This window comes from Chrysemys picta, chromosome 1 (assembly GCF_011386835.1).
Source record: "Chrysemys picta bellii isolate R12L10 chromosome 1, ASM1138683v2, whole genome shotgun sequence".
Lineage (NCBI taxonomy): Eukaryota > Metazoa > Chordata > Testudines > Emydidae > Chrysemys > Chrysemys picta.
In genome coordinates this window covers 256,393,533-256,415,592 of record NC_088791.1, presented here as the reverse complement: position 1 = coordinate 256,415,592, position 22,060 = coordinate 256,393,533, and positions in this window count along the sequence as shown.

Below are 22,060 nucleotides of genomic sequence, written 5' to 3'. Positions count from 1 at the left end.
ATGACAGACCTGCGGGTGGCAATTTTGCAGCAGAAAAGCTTCAAAAACAGACTCCAACGAGAAACTGCTGAGCTGGAATTGATATGCAAACTAGATACAATCAGCTTAGGCTTGAACAGAGACTGGGAATGGCTGAGCCATTACAAACATTGAATCTATCTCCCCATGTAAGTATTCTCACACTTCTTATCAAACTGTCTGTACTGGGGTATCTTGATTATCACTTCAAAAGTTTTTTTTCTCTTACTTAATTGGCCTCTCGGAGTTGGTAAGACAACTCCCACCTTTTCATGCTCTCTGTATGTGTATATACAGCTCCTCAATAAATGTTCCATTCTATGCATCCGATGAAGTGGGCTGTAGCCCACAGAAGCTTATGCTCAAATAAATTTGTTAGTCTCTAAAGTGCCACAAGTACTCCTGTTCTTCTAGGTAAGGTTTCTTCCAATAATTAAATATATTGCAATACTTACTGATTATGATTAGTTTCTTGATCTGTCATTAAATCTCTAAAATTTTGTATTTCTTGCTTGCAGTGGCACAGAGAATGTGGACCAGAGCGTTCGGCTGTTCATAAATTTGTAACAGCACCTTCCTCCAGGCAAATATTAAATATCTTCACCTACTGTGTTAGGTAATAATATATAATATGTTCCCTTCTTTGATTTAAATATAAATTGAAATATACATTATACTAATTATTGCATTCCATTGTTTCAGAGATCTCTTTCCATTTTTTATCTAACGTAAAAAATGAATAAAGAGACAGATAAGGCTGGTGAGAAGAGGAAGAGGACTGCAGGAGTAGACAAAGATCCGTTCACGTCGAAACGAAAACAACGGGATAGCACCCCCGACAGAGTATTGAAGACTCGGGGTGAACTTCCACCAAAAGAGAAGCCATCTACTTTCAAAAAAGCCTTTCAAGACTCGTGGCTTTAAGAAGGTAAATACAAAGACTGGCTGCAGAAAGTAGAAAACAATCCTTTTTTAGCTTATTGCACATGTTGTGATATAAAAATCCAGGCAGGTACTAGTAAGTTAGATAAGCAAGCTAATGGTAAAAAACATAAACAAAAGGTTGAGACAGTATCTCATACAAAGAAAATTGATGATATGTTTAATAAACAAGATTGTGAAATTAAAAAAAGCACAAAAATTTGAAGAGCAAGTTAAAAATGCAGAGATTAGAATGGCCTGTTACTTTGCTGAACACAATGTCAGTATTCAATCTGTAGAACACTAGACTGAAGTAGTTAAAAAATGTTTCCCTGATTCCAAAATTGCTGAGGCTGTAACATTAAAGAAAGATAAATGTCCTGCTATAATTAGCAATGTTTGGCGCAAACTGAGACTGAGGAACTTGTAGAAAAATTGAAAGTTAATAAATTTAGATTATTCAGGTCAATTCATGTTTGCAAATATATCTGAACTTGCTAAAAAGGTTTTCATATTACTGCATTCAAATGCAGCATGTGAAAGATTTTTTTCCATGGTAACTGACATAAAAACCATAAGAAGAAACTGTATGACAACCAAAACACTCAATTCTGGTGTAGTTATAAGGTCAGCTTTGAAAGCAAAGAGAAATGTTCTAATTTTGTAATGATTATTAAGCACTTGTATTTACATTGTAAAAATGTACAGTAAAAATGACAGTGATAAAACTAGTAAAAATATTAATGATAGTAATGATGTTCCTAGTGACGACTCAGACCATGAGTCTGTGGAACAGGCCATTACTGTCCAAAAGCCAAAGTTAGTATAACACAGAACAAACAGATGGGATGCAGTCATTGTAGCCGGAATGATTCATGGAACAGATGGTTCCACAGCAGTTTTTTGAAAGAGGAGAGGGAGGATGCTTAGTGAATATTAGGTAGGAGGCTGTGCTTGTTCCAAGTATACAGTAATGCAATTAAAGAAGGCAGAGTCAAGAATAGGAAAAGAGACAAAGGGAGTAGTCATGAGAGAAGAATGTAGGGAATCATGTTGGGGAGAGTAGAGGAGGAGATGAGGAAAGAGATATAGGAAGGGTGGAGTTGTGCAAATTGTCATGTCTTGAATGTGATGCACTTAAAAGAGGAAGCAGGCATGGCTACGGTACTGGGCGAGCAAGATGATATTAATGGAATCAAGCCCAGTTGGACTGTGCAGAACAGAATGAAAAGTCAGATTTCAGAGGACTCAAACTAACAGTTTTTATTGGTGTAACGTTAAATTAAAAGGCTTGATTCTCCTCTAATACTAGTGAGAGCTCAGAATCGGGCCCAAAATACTTAAAGAATTAATTGCTCAAAGATTGACAGCTCTAGAGAAAGAAGTCCTTCAACCATAGAACAGGTTGAGACAGGCAGTAGCAGATAAGTGCATGCTTCCCTTCCCTGCGTTTCCTGTCTGCCTCAGTCCTGAGTTGAAGAGACTTAATGGTGAGAAAATAGTTCGGCTATGTTGCAGTGTTGCAAACTCTTGCAATTTTATTGCAGGACGCATGATGTTTGCTGTCTTCCTTAGAGCTCCAGCTGCTGGCATCGAGAGATTGCTGAGTATCTCTTTCATTTTTAAAAAGAGTAAAATATCTAGCCGTGATCCCCAAAATGGTTCATCTACAAAAGTCATGATTTTTAAGCCATCTCATTATTTTGAGGATCCTGACTCATGGTTTTTGAGCACTTGGTGTTGGCAATACTGAGTTGGGCCTGACTCCACTGCCCTTTACCTGCTGCAGGCACTGACACCAGCATTACACTACCATTCCCATTTAGTAGCATTTTACACATAGGCGTAGTGTGGGGGGGTTCAGGCACAGCGTGGTGGGTATCATGCAGGGTCACGTGCCACTCCCCCCAATTTCTGTGTGCACCCAGCTGCCCTGAAGGGCTTGTTCTGCTTGGCCTGCCCAGAAGGGGGGCTCTGTCCTTCCCACGCTGTGCCTCCTTCCCCCCACCACCCAGGCATAGAGCAGCTTTTCTCCTGCACTCCAGGTCTCAGTGCCCACCTATTTCCTGTACAACGGTGAGTGCCTGTGGGGGTAGGACCTGGGGGAAGGGGAAAGAGACAGTGGGATAGGGCAGGGCAAAGAGAAGGGGACAGGGGAATGGGTGGGGGAAAGCAGAAGCCCTACATGTGGCATTTCCTCTGCAGCAGCAGCAGCCCCAGACCCAGCAGGGAGGCGGCTGCAGCAGTTGGTGCCGGAGGGGCCGCCAGCAGCAGCAGCAGCTGGGGTTCCCGCTCCCCCATTAAATTGTCCCATCTCCCTCTCCCCCAGCACCTGCAGCCCAGGTACCACTCCAGGTGGGGAGAGAGAGCCAGTGAGCCAAGGAAACTGGCTTCAGTGTGCACAGGTGTGCATGGGCGTGCCCATTCTTGGCCCTGCCTCCCCCAAATATAGCAGTCAAACTATGCCTATGATTTTACACTTACTTTGCAATGGTACAAATTGTCTATATAAGATGCAGGGCAATAGAAAAAAAAAATCAGTCTTACTGTGTCTTATTGATCTCCTTAGGACTGTAGTTAACCTTTAGAATCAGCCAGCCAATATTGTGGTTGTAAGTGGAGTTTAGGACAGGTCAGAAACCGGCTGTCAGCTGATAGCTGAAATGAATCTGAACAGTGTTATGCAATTGTGCTCTGTACTTTCAGATAGGTTAGCCTTCTTATTCTCACAGCTGTGCTCACAGGTCCTTCTTTGGCACTGTTCTAGGCGAAAAAAGACCCGTCGCCTTCTCTGTGTCCACAAGTAATATCCAGGCTAGTATTTGTCCTTTCCCCAGCATCCCCAGAGAGGACAGAGACCAGAGCCTTTCAAGACCATCAGCAATTAAGTTAATCAGGCTAGACCACACAATATTCAATTCAGGTTGGATAAAACCCAAAATTTGTATTTATTAGAAGTTTACAAGAGAGAAGACAGAAAATAAATTAGATGCCTGAAATGAAGGGAAGACTTTGGTTACATAGGTAACTATTTCTTTTCTCTGCTTCCTAACTGCCTTCATGATAGTTAAGAAAATTTGCCTTAGACCCAGGTATTCTCCCTCAGCCTGTAAACATTATCTTCATAGTGATATATCTATAGGAAAAATTCTGAGCCAGATCCGCAGATGGTTTAATTCAGCATATCTCCATTAAGTTCATCAGAGCTGCACCAACTGAGAATCTGGCCTTCTGCCTCCAAAAACCAAGTACAGATCTAACTTCCTCTTACCTTTTATATAAAAGTATTTCATTTATTAAATGTCCAAGTTTCTTACAATTATGTCAGAGCGTGTTTTGTTTAAGCAAGCTATCCTCCTGAGTGAGTATAAACAGACAACTATAATTTCCTCTCCCTTAATAATTCATCTCCTAAATTATAGCATATTTATGTCCAGCTCGTGTGTTATTTCATTGTCCCTGTCCACGTGTACAAATGCACCTTCACTAATATTCATTATTTCATCTTCTAGGTTGCATAAGAGCTTAGTTAACACCTTTCTTGGAGCAGACTTCATGATCATGGAGATATAAAGTTCCCCCTTGAGCTCCCTTGTAAAGCACAAACAGGTGATGTCGCAATGAAAGGTACAATGGGTTAAGAGAGAGAGAATCAATAAAGATATTGAAACAATTAAAGGTGACATATATATAATTACATGTTTGGGAGGCAAGCGCCTCCTCAGGAACGTGCACAGAATTGAGAGCAAGGAAGTTGTCTGTGGTAATCCTGGCTCCGCCAATGACTCATTGTGTGGCTCTGGGCAAGTCATTACACCTCTGCTTCAGCTGAGGATATGAACACTTACCTACCTCACAGGAGTGTTGTAAGGATAAATTAATTAATGTATGTACAGTGCTTTGAATATGTAGGTGCTTGTGAATATAACATGGGACAGGTGTAATCAAAAATAAAAATGTGCTTACAGCATTCAAGTAATTACTTCCCCAAAGTCTCTTTGTGGGTGGGTGGTATCAGTAAGAAAACCAGCATTCTTTAGTGTGTTGGTGGTCACCACTTGAAAGTTTAAATAAATGTCATTTTTGTTGTTTAGAATTATTTGAGTTAAAAAACAGATTGCCAAATGCATACATTGCTTCTCAATGCAAGTGGGGAGACAGCACATTAAGGTGAATGGGAACAGTCCTCTGCCAAAGGGATATTGATGGCATGAATCAGAATTTATGTCTTTACTGGCAAGGATCAAGAACCTCACTCAGTCTCAAAAAGCAGACAGTTCTCAACTGCAAAAAACAAACACATTCTAGCTCTTTTCTTGAGTTGATATTAGACTGAAATTCCATTAAAAAACAATCCTTATAAGAGGAATTTAACTCCTATTAATGCATGTGTTGTATAGCACCCCCCTCTTCCCTCCCAATGCACACAGAAGAGATATAAAGAAGGAGGAATCTCAGAGAAAGGTGAAATGGAGGTTGACTAAGTATTCTAGCCATGTAATTGGAAGGGATGATGGAAATTCCTGAAATCCATAAATATCTATTTCAGGGAAATTTAAAGGACAAAGGCCACTAATGCATTTAGAGAGGAAAGAGATTCCATCAGAATTCACAGCATACGCCAACCATCAAACCTGCCAGTGAGAGCGACAAACCATCAAAATGTTTAACAAATAGTCAAAATGTAGAACACCTGTGTTTTTCTGTGTTACAATATGACAGATTCAAATTTGTTGTATGTTTTTTGTTTTTAACTATATAAACCCTGATTATGGATATTTTCTCACTGTGACTTAAACAAACCAGCTTTGTAACCTGAGGACAGCTTTGGTGAGCAACTTGCCCAGATTGCTTAGAGCTTAGAGTCACTGCCTGTGTAAGCAGGGGAATGGTCCCACTATTGTGGGGAACTTTCCTGGCTTCTGCACTACCCTGGTGAAGTGGTCTAGCGAAAGGATCTGAGTCCTCGCTCCCACTCCCTTTACCCCCAGGCCTCCCTGCCCTCAAGGACTCCCCTTCCACTTTCCTGTCTGGCAGAGTCCTTGTAACCCCGACAAGGCTGGGCCCAGGATTCCTGGGGGGCTCGACCCCCAACCCTGCTGTGGTCACCTAGGACAGGGGCTAGGATGTCCCCACTCCGGAGTACCCTCTCTGCACTGAGCACCTCCCTGACCCACTGATTATTCCATACAATTTAAAGCAAATACAAGTTGTTTACTTAACAATTAATTTAAAGAAAAGAATAAGGAAAAATGGGAAAGGTTAAAGGAAAACACATCACCCTGCTCTGTGGCAGGGAACATTACAAACGGTGTCTCTGGAAATCAAGGCACTTCGCAGTCTGTTCCTTGTAGGTCCCAGGCCTCCTTCTCAGGCCCTGGCTGTGCTGCAGGTATGCTGTGGGTTGGACACTTGCAATGGTGGTGGCCACACACCTCTGGGCTTTGGGTGGTGGGACCCTTCTTCCCAGCGTCAGCCCCCCGTCAGGTTAAGATCCCCCCCCCAGTCTGGCCTGCAAGGACCCTTGGCTGGGGGTATCCTTCTGCACTGGGCCCTTTGCCCAAGGTCCCACCCTTGGCTGGCCCCAGTTGCTCACCACACCTGGCGCTATGGCTGGAGCTCTGCTCCCAGCACAGGATCTGCTCTCCTGGGCTGTGTCTCTGGCTCTGTGGCTGCAGTTCTGACCCTCTGGATCTGGCCCGGCTCTGCTCTCCAGCTCAACTTGGGCCCCAGTCTGGCTGCAGCTCTGCCAGAGCCTATGTCAGTGTGTTGCGGCCAGGATCCCCACTTACAGGAGTGAGTTTCCGCCGTTGCTAGGGCCCCAGGCTGGGATGCAGTGGAGTGGGAGGGCCTGCGTCCCCCCTGCCACCCACTCCTTGGGTGGCAGACTCCCCCTTTCTCCTGGCCTAGAGAGACTGGGACCTCTCGCTTATTGACTCAGCCCCTGCTTAAGGGCCTGGGTTCCTGACTATTTGATTGCTGTCCCGTCCTGACCTAAGGCCTGGGCTGCTACAAACCCATTGACTCAGCCCTGCTTAAGGGCCTGGGTTCCTGACCTATTGGCTCAGCCCCTGCTTAAGGGCCTGGGCCCCAGACTGCGTGATTGCTGTCCCACACTACCGCTGGACCAGGACTGATGGCGGACCAGAGCGAGGCATTGGGATACCCCACAGCCCCGCTGAGGGCCGAACCTCGGCCAAGACCTCTACACGTGGTACCAAAAGTGGGGACTTTGCCCAGGATGTGGGCACGAGCCCTTGACCCCTGTGAGAAAGGGTCTGGGGGGGAGCGGTCCCCCATAGAAGACATGGATTTGACCAAGCTCTTCATGCTCCTGATGGAGAGCCAGGAGCGACAGCTGGCGGCCCAGCTTCAGCAGCAACAGCAGCAGCAGGCCGCCCAGCTGCAAAAGCAACAGTAGCTTGTCCAGCAGCTGGGAGCCCAGCAGCAGCAGCTGATACAGGACCTGACTGTGCAAAACCGGGAGTTCCAGCAACAATGCTTACAGCAGCTGGCAACAGCCCTGCCCTGGCTAGGGTGACCAGATGTCCCGATTTTATAGGGACAGTCCCGATTTTTGGGTCTCTTTCTTATATAGGCTCCTATTACCCCCCAACCCCTGTCCCGATTTTTCACATTTGCTGTCTGGTCACCCTAGCCCTGGCCCATGGGGCTCCAGCCGGGAGACCCGGATGGGGCTCCCCGACTCACCGCGCCTGTAAGACTGACCAAGATGGGACCACAGGATGACCCCGAAGCTTTTCTGGTGACCTTCGAAAGGGTCGCACAGATTGCTGGGTGGGCGCCAGAGCAGTGGGCCACCCTCCTGGCACCATACTTGACAGGGATGGCGCAAACGGTGTACCCGGGGTTATCCACGGAGGATACAAGAGACTATACCCAGGTAAAGGCGGCGATTTTAGACGCCTTAGACATCAGCCCAGAAACCTTCCGGCAACGGTTCTGGGCGCTGTCCTACACCCCGGGCGCCCCACACCGGTTGGTGGCCCAAGAGCTGAGAGACCTGTGTCGGCGGTGGCTACAGCCCGACAGGCGAACCCCGAGGAGCTCACTGAGCAAATCCTATTGGAACAGTTCATCCACATCCTCCCGTCATGGGGGAGGGCTTGGGTCCTCCGCCACCGGCCTCCAACGGTAGTGGCTGCCGTCGCCCTCATGGAGGACTTCCTTGCGGCGGAAGCCCCGGTCGGGCTGGTTATGCGGGGCCACCCTCCAGGGCTCGATTGCCCCAATCCCGAGAGATGGACGAGCACCCGAGTCGAACCACGAAATTCCCTCGCGGAGTCAGGAGCCCCGGTATAGACGTCCCGAGGGTCTCCCTCGGCCTGCCCCTCTGGGGCCCGAGACCGGGGCTGGCCATGGCCCGCAGAGTCCCCCTAGGAGCCAGGGGGGAGGCTCAGCCCGACCCGGGTGACCCGAAATTGGGCCTTATTTCTCCTGTGGGAAGCGTGGGCATCTCCAATGGGACTGCACTGAGATGGACTACAGCTTTGGGCACGTTTGCGCCGGAGAAAACCGTGCCCGACCGCCGCAGGCTGCCAAGGTCACTGTGCCCGCAGTTGTCGGAGACTGCCAGACGCGGGCCCTGGTTGACTCTGGGTGTGGACAGACCCTAGTCCGCCGAAACCTGGGCTTCCCTGAAGACCCCCAGCTGGGAACCATTCTATTGCAGTGCATCCATGGCGACGTTTGACCTTACGCCAGTTCCCGAGTCCTACTAACCGCCAATGGTGTCACGCGGACCCTGGTGGTTGGCCTGGCCCCGCAACTTGCCTACCCCGTGATCTTGGAGTGTGACTGGCCCGAGTTCCCATGAGGCCTGGGTTCCCATGGGCAGGAGAGCCCCGATATCACCCCAGCATTGGAGGTGGACTGCTGCGAGGACCCCGCAGAGGAGGCTGAGGAGGCGGGACTTCGGAGCCAGGAAGGCGTGCCTAAAGACCCTCCCCCTCCCCACTAACGTCGGTGGATGACCCTAAGATCGGCACGGACTTCTGCAGAGACCAGAGGGAGGATCCCACCCTGAGTCGGGCGTATGAAAAGCTGGCGGCAGTAGACGACGCTCTGCTTGATCCCGCCCGGGCCAAGGTATGGCCCCATTTCGAGCTACGACGCGACCGCCTCTATCGGGTGGACCAAGATTCCTGCAACGGGGAGGTCCAGAGACAACTGATGGTGCCTTGGTGCCACCGACGAGTGGTGATGAAGCTTGCCCGTGGCCGGGCACCTGGGTCAGGAAAAGACCCTTGCCTGGATTCTGTCCCAGTTTTTCTGGCCTGGGGTGCACCAGGAGGTGCGAAAGTATTGTAGCTCCTGTCCGGAGTGCCAGCTAGCCACTCCCTCATGGACGGCCCCGGCTCTACTAATCCCCATGTCCATTATGGAGACCCCATTCGAGCGGGTGGCCATGGATTTGGTGGGACACCTCCCGAGGAGCCGGGCCGGGTTTCTATACATCCTGGTCACGGTGGACTATGCTACCTGCTTCCCTGAAGCCATCCCACTCCGGAGCATCACCGCCAGGACCATTGCTGATGAACTCTTCAAGGTCTTTGCCCATATGGGCCTGCCCTGGGAGATCCTCACCGACCAGGGTACCAACTTTACCTCCCGGTTGCTGCGGCAGGTCTGCAGACTCCTTGGGATTAAGCAGCTACGCACCTCTGTGTACCACCCACAAACCGGCCTGGTCAAGTGGTTCAACCGCACCCTGAAAGACATTGCTGCGCAAGTTCTCCCCTGAGGACCTGCGCCGATGGGACCAGTTGATACCACCATTGCTCCTGGCTGTCCGTGAAGTACCCCAGGCCTCTAAAAAATTCTCTCCCTTCGAGCTTTTGTATGGCCGTTGTCTGAGGGGACTGCTGGATCTCATGAGAAAGACCTGCCCCGTCACCCACTCAGGGACTTCTCCAGTATGTCCTCCAGCTTCAGGGACGTCTAGCACAAGCTGGAACTCTAACTCGAGAGAATTTGAAGGCTGCACAGGAAACTCAGGCCCAAACATATAACTGAGAGGCCCAAGTCCACGAGTTCCAACCCGGCGACCGGGTTCTACTTCTCTTACCCTGAATCAAAACTACTGGCCCAGTGGCAGGGGCCGTATGAGGTGATCCAGAAGATCGGGCCGGTCACCTATGAGATTAACCAGCCAGACCGCCAGAGAAAAGTCCAGCGGTACCACATCAACCTCCTGAAACCCTGGCGGGAATGGGGAGGCCTCTTAATTAATCCCTGTCCACCAGAGCCCGAGTTAGGGCCCCGGGTTACCCCGACCGAAGACGCCACAACACCGCAGCTCAGAGAGTCCTTAACTGTGGAACAACGAAAACAGACCGGGTGCCTCCTGCAGGCATTCTGTGGGACGTTCACCACCCAGTCGGGCTACATGACCCTCGTGTACCATACCATTCAGACGGAGCCAGGGGTGGTGATCCGAGAGTCAACTAGACCCCTACCCTATTGTATGCGGCAGGTCGTCGAGGAGGAAGTCCGAGCAATGCTAGAGCTGGGCGTCATCGAACCATCACAAAGCGAGTGGCGCAGCCCAGTAATCCTGGTTCCCAAACCGGCACACAGCGCTTTTGCATCGATTTCCGCTGTGTCAATTCTATCTCGAAGTTCGACGCCTATCCGATGCCCCGGGTAGATGAGCTGCTGGACCGTTTAGGCAAGGCCCACTTCCTCACGACCCTCAACCTAAGCAAAGGGTACTGGCAGATTCCCCTCGACCCCACGTCACAGGAAAAGACTACTTTTGCCATCGCCCCGGGCCTCTACCAGTTCACCCGGATGCCCTCGTGACGTTCCAGCGGCTCATGGACCACCTCCTCCTTCCTCATCGAGAGTACGCGGCCGCGTACCTGGACGATGGCGTCATTTATAGCGACCGGTGGGAGAACCACCTGGAGCGGGTAGTGGCTGTCCTGAGGTCCCTACGAGCCGCAGGGTTAACCGCCAACCAAAAGAAATGCCGTATTGGGTGGCAGGAGACCACCTACCTGGGCTACACTATTGGAGGGGAACAAGTGAAACCGCTTGTGGGAAAGGTTCAAGCCCTAGAGGCATGCCCACCACCCACTACGAAACGCCACGTATGCCAATTCCTCGGACTTGCGGGCTATTACCGGAGATTCATCCCCGATTTTGCCTCGATCGCAGACCCTTTAACGGAGCTTCTGACTAAAACCAGTCCCAGATGGGTGGAATGGACCCTGGAGTGTGACGGCGCCTTCCGGGCCCTCAAAGACTGTCTCTGCCACGAACCCGTCCTGTACAGCCCTGACTTTAACCGAGGGTTCATCCTCCAGACCGACGCCTTGGAGGTAGGACTAGGGGCGGTCCTGTCTCAGTAGGTGGATGGGGAAGAGCACCCAGTTATATATCTCAGCCGGAAATTATTCCTGCAAGAAAGGCATTACGCTGTAATAGAGAAGGAGGCTCTGTCAGTAAAATGGGCCTGTGACGCCCTGCGTTATTACATCCTAGGGGCCTCCTTCATACTGGTCACCGACCACGCCACACTTCGGTGGTTGGCCCAAATGAAGAACAATAATATGAGGCTAACGCGGTGGTACCTGGCACTACAGCCCTATGCTTATACCATTCGCCATAGGGCCGGTAAGGACCACGTGAACGCGGACTTCTTATCCTGCCTGGGAGAGTTGGACGGGTCTGGCCCCGATGGACGGGAGCCAGCCTTGAGGGGTGTGTGTGTAGCGAGGTGGTGGGATGCCCCGCTGAGGGCCGAACCTCCCCTAACACCAATGTGGGCGGAGCCACTAAATCCGGCACCCGCCCCTCAGAGATCATGGCACCAACCCGGAAGTATGAAAGCCCGCCTGCAGAGCTCAGTAGAGAGCAGACGTCAGTGGCCAAGCTCCCGCTTGGGAGACAGCAGCAGGCCAGCCAAGCCTGCCCTGTTCCAGCTACCCTGAGGAGGACTGGCCGAGCCTGCCCCGTTCCAGCTACTCCAAGGAACCGATGCTGGTGGAGACCACCGAGGACACTAGTCTGACCCAGGTACCCTACGAGCGGGAGTGTGGAAGTAGCCTGGGGGCAGCCGACCCCAGTCTGGCTGCAGCACTGCCAGAGCCTATGTCAGTGTGTTGTAGCCAGGATCCCCACTGACAGCAGCGAGCTTCTGCCGCTGCTAGGGCCCCAGGCTGGGACGCAGTGGAGTGGGAGGGCCTGCGTCCCCCCTGCCACCCCCCCCTTGGGTGGCAGACTCCCCCTTTCCCTGGCCTAGAGAGGCTGGGACCTCTCACTTATTGACTGAGCCCCTGCTTAAGGGCCTGGGTTCCTGACTATTTGCTGCCCCGCCCTGACCTAGGGCCTGGGCTGCTACAAACCCATTGACTCAGCCCTGCTTAAGGGCCTGGGTTCCTGACCTATTGGCTCAGCCCCTGCTTAAGGGCCTGAGCCCTTAACCGTGAGTTTGCTGTCCCACACTACCGCCGGACCAGGACTGACGGCGGACCAGAGTGAGGCGGTGGGATACCCCACAGCCCCGCTGAGGGCCAAACCTTGGCTGAGACCTCTACAGTCCCTTAATTAATTCACCTGTCTACTGCAAATTGGTGGGAAGTGAGCCACAGGTAGGAGCAGGAGGAGGTAGAAAGGCTGCAGAGGGCATACAGACAGCATTTAGGTAAGTTTGCTCCAGGCTGATTATTTTTTACTTTGAAGATTATGCCAGCCTGAAGTTTCAGCAGTCCTGGTCTAGCTGCCTGGGAAATTCCTTCTCATGGCTCAGTGTTTAAACTTGTTTGCCCATGAGTACAGCCATTGAAAACAGCTGAAATTCCCCCTTGTCTTTAGGGAGAGGGGCAGGAAGCCCAAAATGGTAGTTTCCCGCATCAAAATCAAGAAAATTACTATCACTCACAATAAATAAATAAACTCTGTGGCTTGGATTATGATGATTGCTGCAGCAGCTGGCCCAAGAAGGGGAAATTCTGTGAATGATTTTGCAACCACAGAATTTACAAAAGCCCCCTCCCAGAGCCAGCACCCTGTACCCCAACACTCTGCCCCAGCCCAGAGCCCCCTCCTGCACCCAAACTCCCTCCCAGTGTCCACACCCTGCACTCCCTCCTGCACCCCAACACTCTGACCCAGCCCAGAGCCCTCTCTTGCACACAAACTCCCTCCTAAAGCTTGCACCTCTCACACCCTCCTGCACCCCAACCCCCTGCCCAGGCTCAGCCCAGAGCCCCCTCCCACACTGCAAACCCCTTGGCCCCAGCCCAGAGCCTGCACCCCCCCCCCAAGCCCCTATCTCAGCCCGGTGAAAGTGAGTGAGGGTGGGGGAGAGCAAGTGACGGAGAGAGGGGGGATGGAGTGAGCAGGGTGGAGCTTTGGGGAAGGGATGTGCCCTCGGGGAAGGGGCAGGATAGATCCTGAGTTGCCCTTAGATTCAAAAAGCGAGCTTGGGCGTAAAAAGATTGGAGACCACTGCTCTAGAGACAGGGATTCCACAACCTGTCTAGGTACCTGTTCCAGTGCTTAACTATCCTTATAGTTAGAAAGTTTTTCCTAATATCTAACCTAAATCTCCCTTGCTGCAGATTAAGCCCATTACTTTTCTTAAACCCCCATCCAGTAGGTCAGTAACCCTATCAGAGAAGGAAATTAGATTTGTTCGACATGAGTTGTTCTTGACAAATCCATTCTGGCTAATACTTATCACTGTATTATCCTCTAAGATGTTAATGCATTAACCTAGTATTTTGCATTTAATTTCCTTAGGTCTTTTTAAAAGTTTTAGAGAAAATAGAAACCACATGAATGTTCATTTCCTGGAGACACACGTACCTCTCTTGTAAATGCCATAGGAGTGTCTTTATTAAGCACATACTCCATGAAGCGTACCATTTATCCATGAGCTTTTCCAAGGGACTGTCAGATTTAAAAAAATTATATTAAAACAAATCTTTACTTATGGATTCAATTATGTCATGTGATATATGCCTCCAGTGCAATGCTGAATGACCTCAGTGTCCACTGAAGATAATGGAAATGACAACCAGTCACTGGTCTTGGTAAATTTAATGATCAAATATCTATATGAGAGTTACAGACAGAAAAAAAATGATGTCCCACTGCTTCATCCTTGAAATGAAAAGAAAAACCACTAACCTAACAGCACACAGTAGTAATGGCTGCCTAAACCTTATAACATTTTGGATCTATTGGAACTCTGACTATGCTATACATCCAAAAGCATTGTGCCGTTGGGGCCCACGGGTAATAAACATACATTTTCTTTGATCAGGAGACTGAACATGTAGGTTTGTCTTTGTGTGCAGACAAGGGGAGAATGAGAATTGTAACCCCGTTTTCCAAGAAGGAACTACAATTGAATAGCTTTATATGACTACTAATAGCTGAAAGCCTGTACTGTCACAAGGGTAGGGCAGTTGGGCCATGTAATCCATGATCTATGCACTCTGCTTCATACAACCAATTAAATTATTGCATGCAAATTAGCGGTGGATGATTGGTTGAGTTACCTTTGATATCACAATGGTCTAGGACTGTTGGCATGGCATAGATAACTGCCATATAGTAGCTGTTCACCTCATAGGTATACTTTGTAAGTCAAAATGGTTGAGAACTTAAAAATTGGATGGTAATAGACCACAGTCCCAGAGATAATTGAATGTGGTGATATTCTAAACAAAAAGATTTTCTCAGCCATGGTTGTAGCTTGTAGCTGAGGACAGCAACAGCAGGGTCTGTTGCCAGGTGTGCTTCGCGCCAATGAACACACCAGCGTGGAGAAGCAATCAAAGTTTATTTGAGATCTCAAAGTGGTGCAAGGAGACAGGCACGTCTCAAATCAAGCACACCAACATAAGCGGCCTTTGTCTTTTTATACAGTTTACAACTAAGCCTTTCCCTTCTTCCCCTGCCCTTTCTCCCTCCCCCCCCCCTCCATTCCCACCTCTCCCCCTTTCTCCTTCTGGCTACATTACACGACCTTGGCTGTGCAGCTTGTTCTCACTGTTTCTTTCTGCAAGTAATCTTGTCCTTTAGCTAGAAGCATGTAGGTTTCCCTTATCACTACTGCTTCCCAGCTGCTGGCCTGTGAGGTTAGTAAAGTTTAACATGCAGGGGCTTTGATTCACTTTGGCCTAGAGCGGGGGGCCTTCATCGACTCTCGGGTCTTCCAACCCCCCGAGTTACCTAGGGTGATGCCTAGTGACACCAACAAATGGGAATAAATTCAGTCTGAGATTGCTAGTCTCTGATCCCTAATGAGAAGATGGAGTCGTTCTCTTCATACCTAAAAAGTACAGATTAGAAAAGGATGGTATGTCAGTGGTTCTTCACCAAGGGTACACGTACCCATGGGGTACGCAGAGGTCTTTCCTGGGGTACATCAACTCAGCTAGATATTTGCCTAGTTTTACAACAGGGTAAATAAAAAGCACTAGTGAAGTCAGTACAAACAAATTTCATACAATGACTTATTTATATTGCTCTGTATACTATACAATGAAATATACAGTAAGTATAATATTTATATTAATATAATTAATGGAGATATCCCATCTCCTAGAACTGGAAGGGACCTTGAAAGGTCATTGAGTCCAGCCCCCTGCCTTCACTAGCAGGACCAAGTACTGATTTTTGCCCCAGATCCCCAAGTGGCCCCCTCAAGGATTAAACTCACAACCCTGGGTTTAGCAGGCCAATGCTCAAACCACTGAGCTATCCCTCCCCCCCCCTTTGAGTTGTTTTATAATTGTATGTAAAAATGAGAAAGTAAGCAATTTCTCAGTAATAGTGTGCTGTGACACTTATGTATTTTTTTGTGTCATTGTGAGTACTGTACTAAGCAAATAGTTTTTAAGTAAGTTTTGGGGTACGCAAGCAAATCAGACTCCTGAAAGAGATACAGTAGTCTGGATGTCATACAGTGGTCTAATGATTAAAAAATATTGACAGGTTTCAGAGTAGCAGCCGTGTTAGTCTGTATTCTTCGAAGAAGTGGGCTGTAGTCCACGAAAGCTTATGCTCTAATAAATTTGTTAGTCTCTAAGGTGCCACAAGTACTCCTGTTCTTCTTTTTAAAAAATATTGGTCCACTATGGCAATGTACTGACAATCTTCTGGATTGTCAGTACATTGTCTGCACACATATTATATGAAGAGGAAGATGAGTGCTCTTTGTCAGTAGTTGCCTCTAAAAGTACAGAGATTCCATCAGATCCACAACAAAAGCTATTGCACATGTAGTTTTATCAAAGTTTTTAACTATATAGCCACTTGTCTTTCAGAACATATTTCTTTTGGTGGAAATATTGTTCTCCTTGTTCTGTAGAACTGCAGTGGCAGAATGTGGGTATTCCCCAATAAACTTTAAACCAAGCCCACATACATCTATGCAGAAAATCACACTTTGTGACAATGTAGATATGAGTGAATGGCCCAAGTGTAGATGCTTTCGAGCCCTACCATGCTATTTTCTATTAGATGGAAGGGGAAATAGGAATAAAATAAAACAAACCAAAATATAGATTGTAAACTTTGAACGATATTTGAATTTTTCATGGTGATATGATGTAAAATGAATTGATGCAGAAACAATAAGAAGAGTTGAAAAATCATCCCTTTTCGCAATTTTTTTCACTGAATTGTCTCACTTTAATTGCAGCCCTTTTGTAAGAAAATTAAAACAATCTGGGATATGTCCTTTGGCCATAGTGCTGTTCCCTATGTTTTGATTCCTAGTATATGAGTTATACATTTGGAGTGTCTATAAAGTATTTTATAACTTTTTAGCCATAATGAAACACTTTTAAAAACAGGTGTTGTACTTAAAAATGATGATAAATTTGTAACTTATGGTGCAAAACACCAAAATACACATCTCACATTTCAGTCATCTGTCACTTCAAGCTGAACCCACCAATTTTAATTTGATGACAAATCTGTGAAGTGTGAAAGTGTCACTCACTTCTGGGGGAGGCAGAGAGAGAGAGAAAGCTCTCCCAAAGCTTGGAAAGAGCAGACCTGGACTTCAAGTCTGATGTGTTCTAAGTGCTATTTAAATTCCCATGCAATTCACTACCCTTATTACTGACTTCAGCCATGAACCCCAAACATAGGAGACAGGTAGGGAAGAGGTAATGAACATTCCCCCGCCCCCCCATTTTAAATAAAGTAGCAGAGACTTTATTAAACCACACTGCAGACACAAAATCCAAATCTCTAATGTGACAAACCCCAATGTTTTCCACTGGTCCACACACTAATCACTATGGCAATGTCTACACTACAAAGTTAAGACAACATAATTTAAATCAACATCCAGCCACTGCAATAATTAAGGCAGTCGCGTGGGTCCACACCATGCTCATTGTGTCGGTGGAGTGCATCAATGCACAGAGCAGTGCACTGTGGGTAGCTATCCCATAGTGTAGCTAGCCTCATGGGGTTTTGGGAAGGGTTTGCAATGCCTCATGGGACCAAAACATTGTTGCAGGGGGAAATGGGAACATGGCTTTGACCTCTCATGAAGTAATTTTCTCCCTCACTCCCTCCACTGATTTCAACTGCAAACAGCCCATACTTTTTCATGCCTTTTTTCAAAATGCTGGCTTAGCCACGCGTATGCCAAAGCCCAAGAAGCATGGACCATGCTCAGCTGTGCACTTTTGTTGTGAGCATTACAAACACTTCATGACTTATCCTGCAGTATTTCCAAAGCTGAGACAGGATCCCCCACGTGGAACATTGCGATGTCCGTCAAGCAGCCTAGCTGCAAGCGATAGAACGAAACAATTCCCGATTGCTGCTGGCAGTCATGCAGCAGCTGAACACGGTGGAGTGCCATTTCTAATCCCGAGAAACAAGCACTGACTGGTGGGATTGCATTGTTATGTAGTTATGGGATGATGAGCAGTTGCTGCAGAACTTTCGAATGCGGAAGGCCACTTTCCAGGAACTGTGTGCAGAGCTTTCCCCAGTCCTGAAGCACAGCAACACTAAAATGAGACCTGCTCTGACAATGGAGAAGCGAGTGACAATCGCTGTGTGGAAGCTTGCAATGCCAGACTGCTACCAGTCAGTGGGGAATCATTTTGGAGTTGGTAAATCCATCATAGGAACTGTTATTATCAAAGTGCGTAGGGCCATTAAACAACTTCTGCTAAGAAGGGTAGCGATTCTGGGCAATGTGCAGGACATAGTGGATGGTTTTGCCGTGATGGGGTTCCCTAACTGCAGTGAGACAATAGATGGCATGCATATCCCTATCTTGGCACCAAACCACCTTGCCAAAGAGTACTTAAATCAAAAGGGATACTTTTCAATGATGTTGCAAGCACAGGCGGATCACCCGGGGTGTTTCACTGACATCAGTGTGGGATGGTCGGGAAAGGTGCATGATGCACGCATATTTAAGAACACAGGTCTGTTCAGAAAGCTGCAAGAAGGGACTTTCTTTCCCAACTGCAAAATAACTACTGATGACATTGAAATGCCAGTAATGATCCTGGAAGACTCCTTGCATCCATGGCTCATCGAGCTGTATACCAGACACCTGGACAGTAGTAAAGAGTTGTTCAACAATAGGCTGAGCAAGTGCAGAATGGTGGTGGAATATGCCTTTGGATGTTTAAAGGGTCACTGATGCAGTTTGCTTACTAGGTTTGACCTCAGTGAAACCAATATCTCCATTGTTATCGCTGCCTGCTGTGTGCTCCATAATATCTGTGAGGCAAAGGAAGAGAGGTTTCCACTGGGATGGGGCGTGGAGGTGGATAAGTTGTCTGCTAATTTTGAGCAGCCAAATACCAGGGCAATAAGAAGAGCTCAGTGAGGAGCACTGCGTCTCCGGGAGGCTTTGAAAACCCCTTTCATTAATGACCTGCAGTAATGTGCGCTGCTTATCTGAATTGTGCCGTCCCATAACATCCCCCCATTGCATCAGTTTCCCTGTCCCTCCCCTCACCCCCTTAACTCTCCATGCTAGGAATAAAGAGTATTTCATTCTTGAAACGTTGATTTTTATTGCACAAACATAAAGAAACGGAAAGACCAAGAAAAAAAATTAAACTTGGACAAATGGTGTGATAAAACTGAGAGGGGAGAAACCAAGTTAGCTTGTCTGTAAAAGAACAGTAGTCTTGCCCATCCAAGGTCATCCAATGGCCGCCTTTTGTTCTTAGTATCCTCCCGTGGTATTGAGTGGAAGGGATACTGCACTTCCTCCCCCGCCTCCTGGAACTTTTGGGGGAAGGGGATTACAGTGATGTTTGCAGCCGTTCTGCAGGGGCTGCAGAGAGAGTCTAGCCTCAAGCTGTTTCTCCCGAAGCTCAACCAGACACCTCAACATGTCTGATTGCTCCTTCATAATCCGCAGCATCTCATCCTCTGTGCCGCTCTCCTGCTCTCCATGTTCATGTCTTCAGACAGTGAAATCCTCCAAGCTTTTTGCTCCATATCCGCTGTCCCAGAGGTGTTCATTATGTTGTTGAACATGTCATCACACGTTCAGTTCTTCCGTCTTCTAACCTGGGAAAGTCTCTCCACCAGTGTGTAGGATGAATTGAAGGTCAAGATTTCAACTGTAAGGCATGCAAAGCACAAGGCAACCAGAGTTGCTATTTAAAAATCACTCCCTTTATTCCATTGAAGTGCAAGCCAGAACATAATCAGAATCCCTAGCTATTAAATGAACCGGTTTTCTCTTCCAGCCCTGGTGCGTATGGCCCAATGGCATGGGTGATGGGCCTTGTGCTGCAATTTGTGGGTAGCCTGTGTTGAGAGCACAGGTGGGCAGGTGGACAATGCCCCTCCCCTTAGCAACAAGGACAGTGATCAGAGACCGGAGACCAGTGTTGAGGCTCCCAAAGTGCAGTCTTTGTCTGAAGTGACTCCAAACTGTGTGTGTTGCAGCTGCAGGAGAATGAAGGACCCCTGCCTTCCCGTAACACTGCTGGTAGTAGTCACCCTGGACTTGTAGATTCTTAGGTCAATGCTGATACCTGCCACCCAAGCCACCGCCATGTTAGAGAAACCATGGTTGAAGGACCCGGAAATCACCATGGGTGGGGGAATCACATGCTCTATTATTTGCGGTATGAGCACTTGTAGTGAAAACTACCACCATTTCCCCTAGGTGACCCTATGTGATATCAGTCTCCTGTGTCTGGGTACAGACCTGGTCCTTATGCTGCTATGCTGTGTACTGCAGTGATGCCAGCAGAATTAATACTGCAGTGGCGTGGGAAACTGTCCTTTCGTGACACCCTCCTCAGAAACCTTCTGCAAAGGATTGCAGAGAACCTCCATGAAAGTTTCCTGGAGATCTCCATGGAGGATTCCCGGGCCATTCCTGTGCACATAAACAGTCTTTTCTGGGGGACACCCTCTGCATAGCTGGAGCGGCCACTGGGAATCAGATAACCACTGCACCTCACTTTTTCTTCATATTAAACATCAAATATAAGAGCATGTAACTCCTACTGTTTGACTGGAATTTCATACTCACCAGAGTGCCTTCCACAGCATCACACTTGGCCATGATGCTGTCCTGCAACTGGCTGGACTACTCTGGGGTTAAAAATAGCTCCTGGCTCTTGGGGAGGATGGATCCCCCACTCCCCTGTCTCCCATTCTCCTCCTCCTCCAAAACCTCCTCCTTGTTGTTGCCTGAGGTGGCCCGGGACTCCGACTCCTGTGAGGTATCCACGCTTTGTGGTGGGGTTGCCACTGAGAATTGCATGCAGCTCATTGTAGAAGCGGCATATCTGTGGTGCAGAACCAGAACGACTGTTCACCACCCTTGCTTTCTGGTATGCCTGCCGAAGTTCCTTGATTCTCATGCAGCACTGCTTCGTGTCCTGGGTGTGGCCTTTTTCCCCCAGGCCCCATGCAATCTTCTCGTATATGTCAACATTTCTCCAGCTGCCTCGGAGCTTTGCCTGCACAGACTCTTCTCCCCAGAGACCAATAAGAACCTCCTGTGTACTCCAGGCTGGAGTACGTTTGGGGTATTGAGTTGCCATGATCAGCTGGGCTGGCGAGCTTTCCACGCTGATCAAACAGGAAATTGGAATTCAAAAGTTCCCGGGGCTTTAACAAGGGAGGGGCTGTTTCCTGTATACCTGGCTGCTATACAGTCAAGTTGAAAATGATCACCAGAGCGATCACAGTGGAACCTTGTGAGACACCTCCTGGAGGCCAATTCAGTTGGCTTACACAACACTGTGTGTACACTGCTTCTCTGTCGACCCATTAACATCGAATTAAGTACTATGCCTCTCATGGAGGTTATAGGCCTAGGACTTAACTCACCCCCATACTAAACTAGCCTTGGGTAAAACTCAAGGATTTCACCACTGAAATTAAGAAAAAAATGCTCTGTTGCTGCTAAGGCACCCTCATCTCAGGAATGCCCCTAACAAGAGAGATAATACCCAGGGTTGTAAAGTAGAGACACCCAGGTGCTGGAAAGTTTTAGGGAGAATACAGAGAGACCCAACAAATGGTAAAATAGATAAGCTTTGACCAGCGACTTTATGTTGACACAAACAATAAGGTCATAAATAAGTTACAATTTGAGCATGAAAGATAAAGTGTAAAAAACGTAGGCAGAAAGGAGGATACATAGGAGTCAGTGTGTAATTGGTTAAATTTTGTTGTTACTCAGGGATGTGGGATAATCTGATAGGTTTAGTAAATTTGAAGGAGGTAGCTAGCTTTACCTGGATAATGTAAATGAAAAACAATATTCTTTGGGAACCATCTCCGAACTGCAGTTCGACATCAGCTGCTAGAATTCTTACTCCTCTGTATGATCATGATGTGTGGATCCTGACTGGCTATCAGGTGAAATGTGTCTGTATATTGGGAGTGGTGAACATAATAGATTTGCTTGACATATGTATTCTGTGTGTATTGCTCATAAACAGATGTTTAGAGCACAGCTGTGTAAGGCTCTTTCACTGGGAAAAGGTCCCGCAGAGTCCTGAGCCCCCTGGGCAGGGTTGGGTACTTAAAATTGACCAGGTTTCTCCCCGAGCTTTGTGGGTCAGGGTAGGTGCCTTATGCTCTGAGCCCTCGGAAGGGGGTACCTAAATTA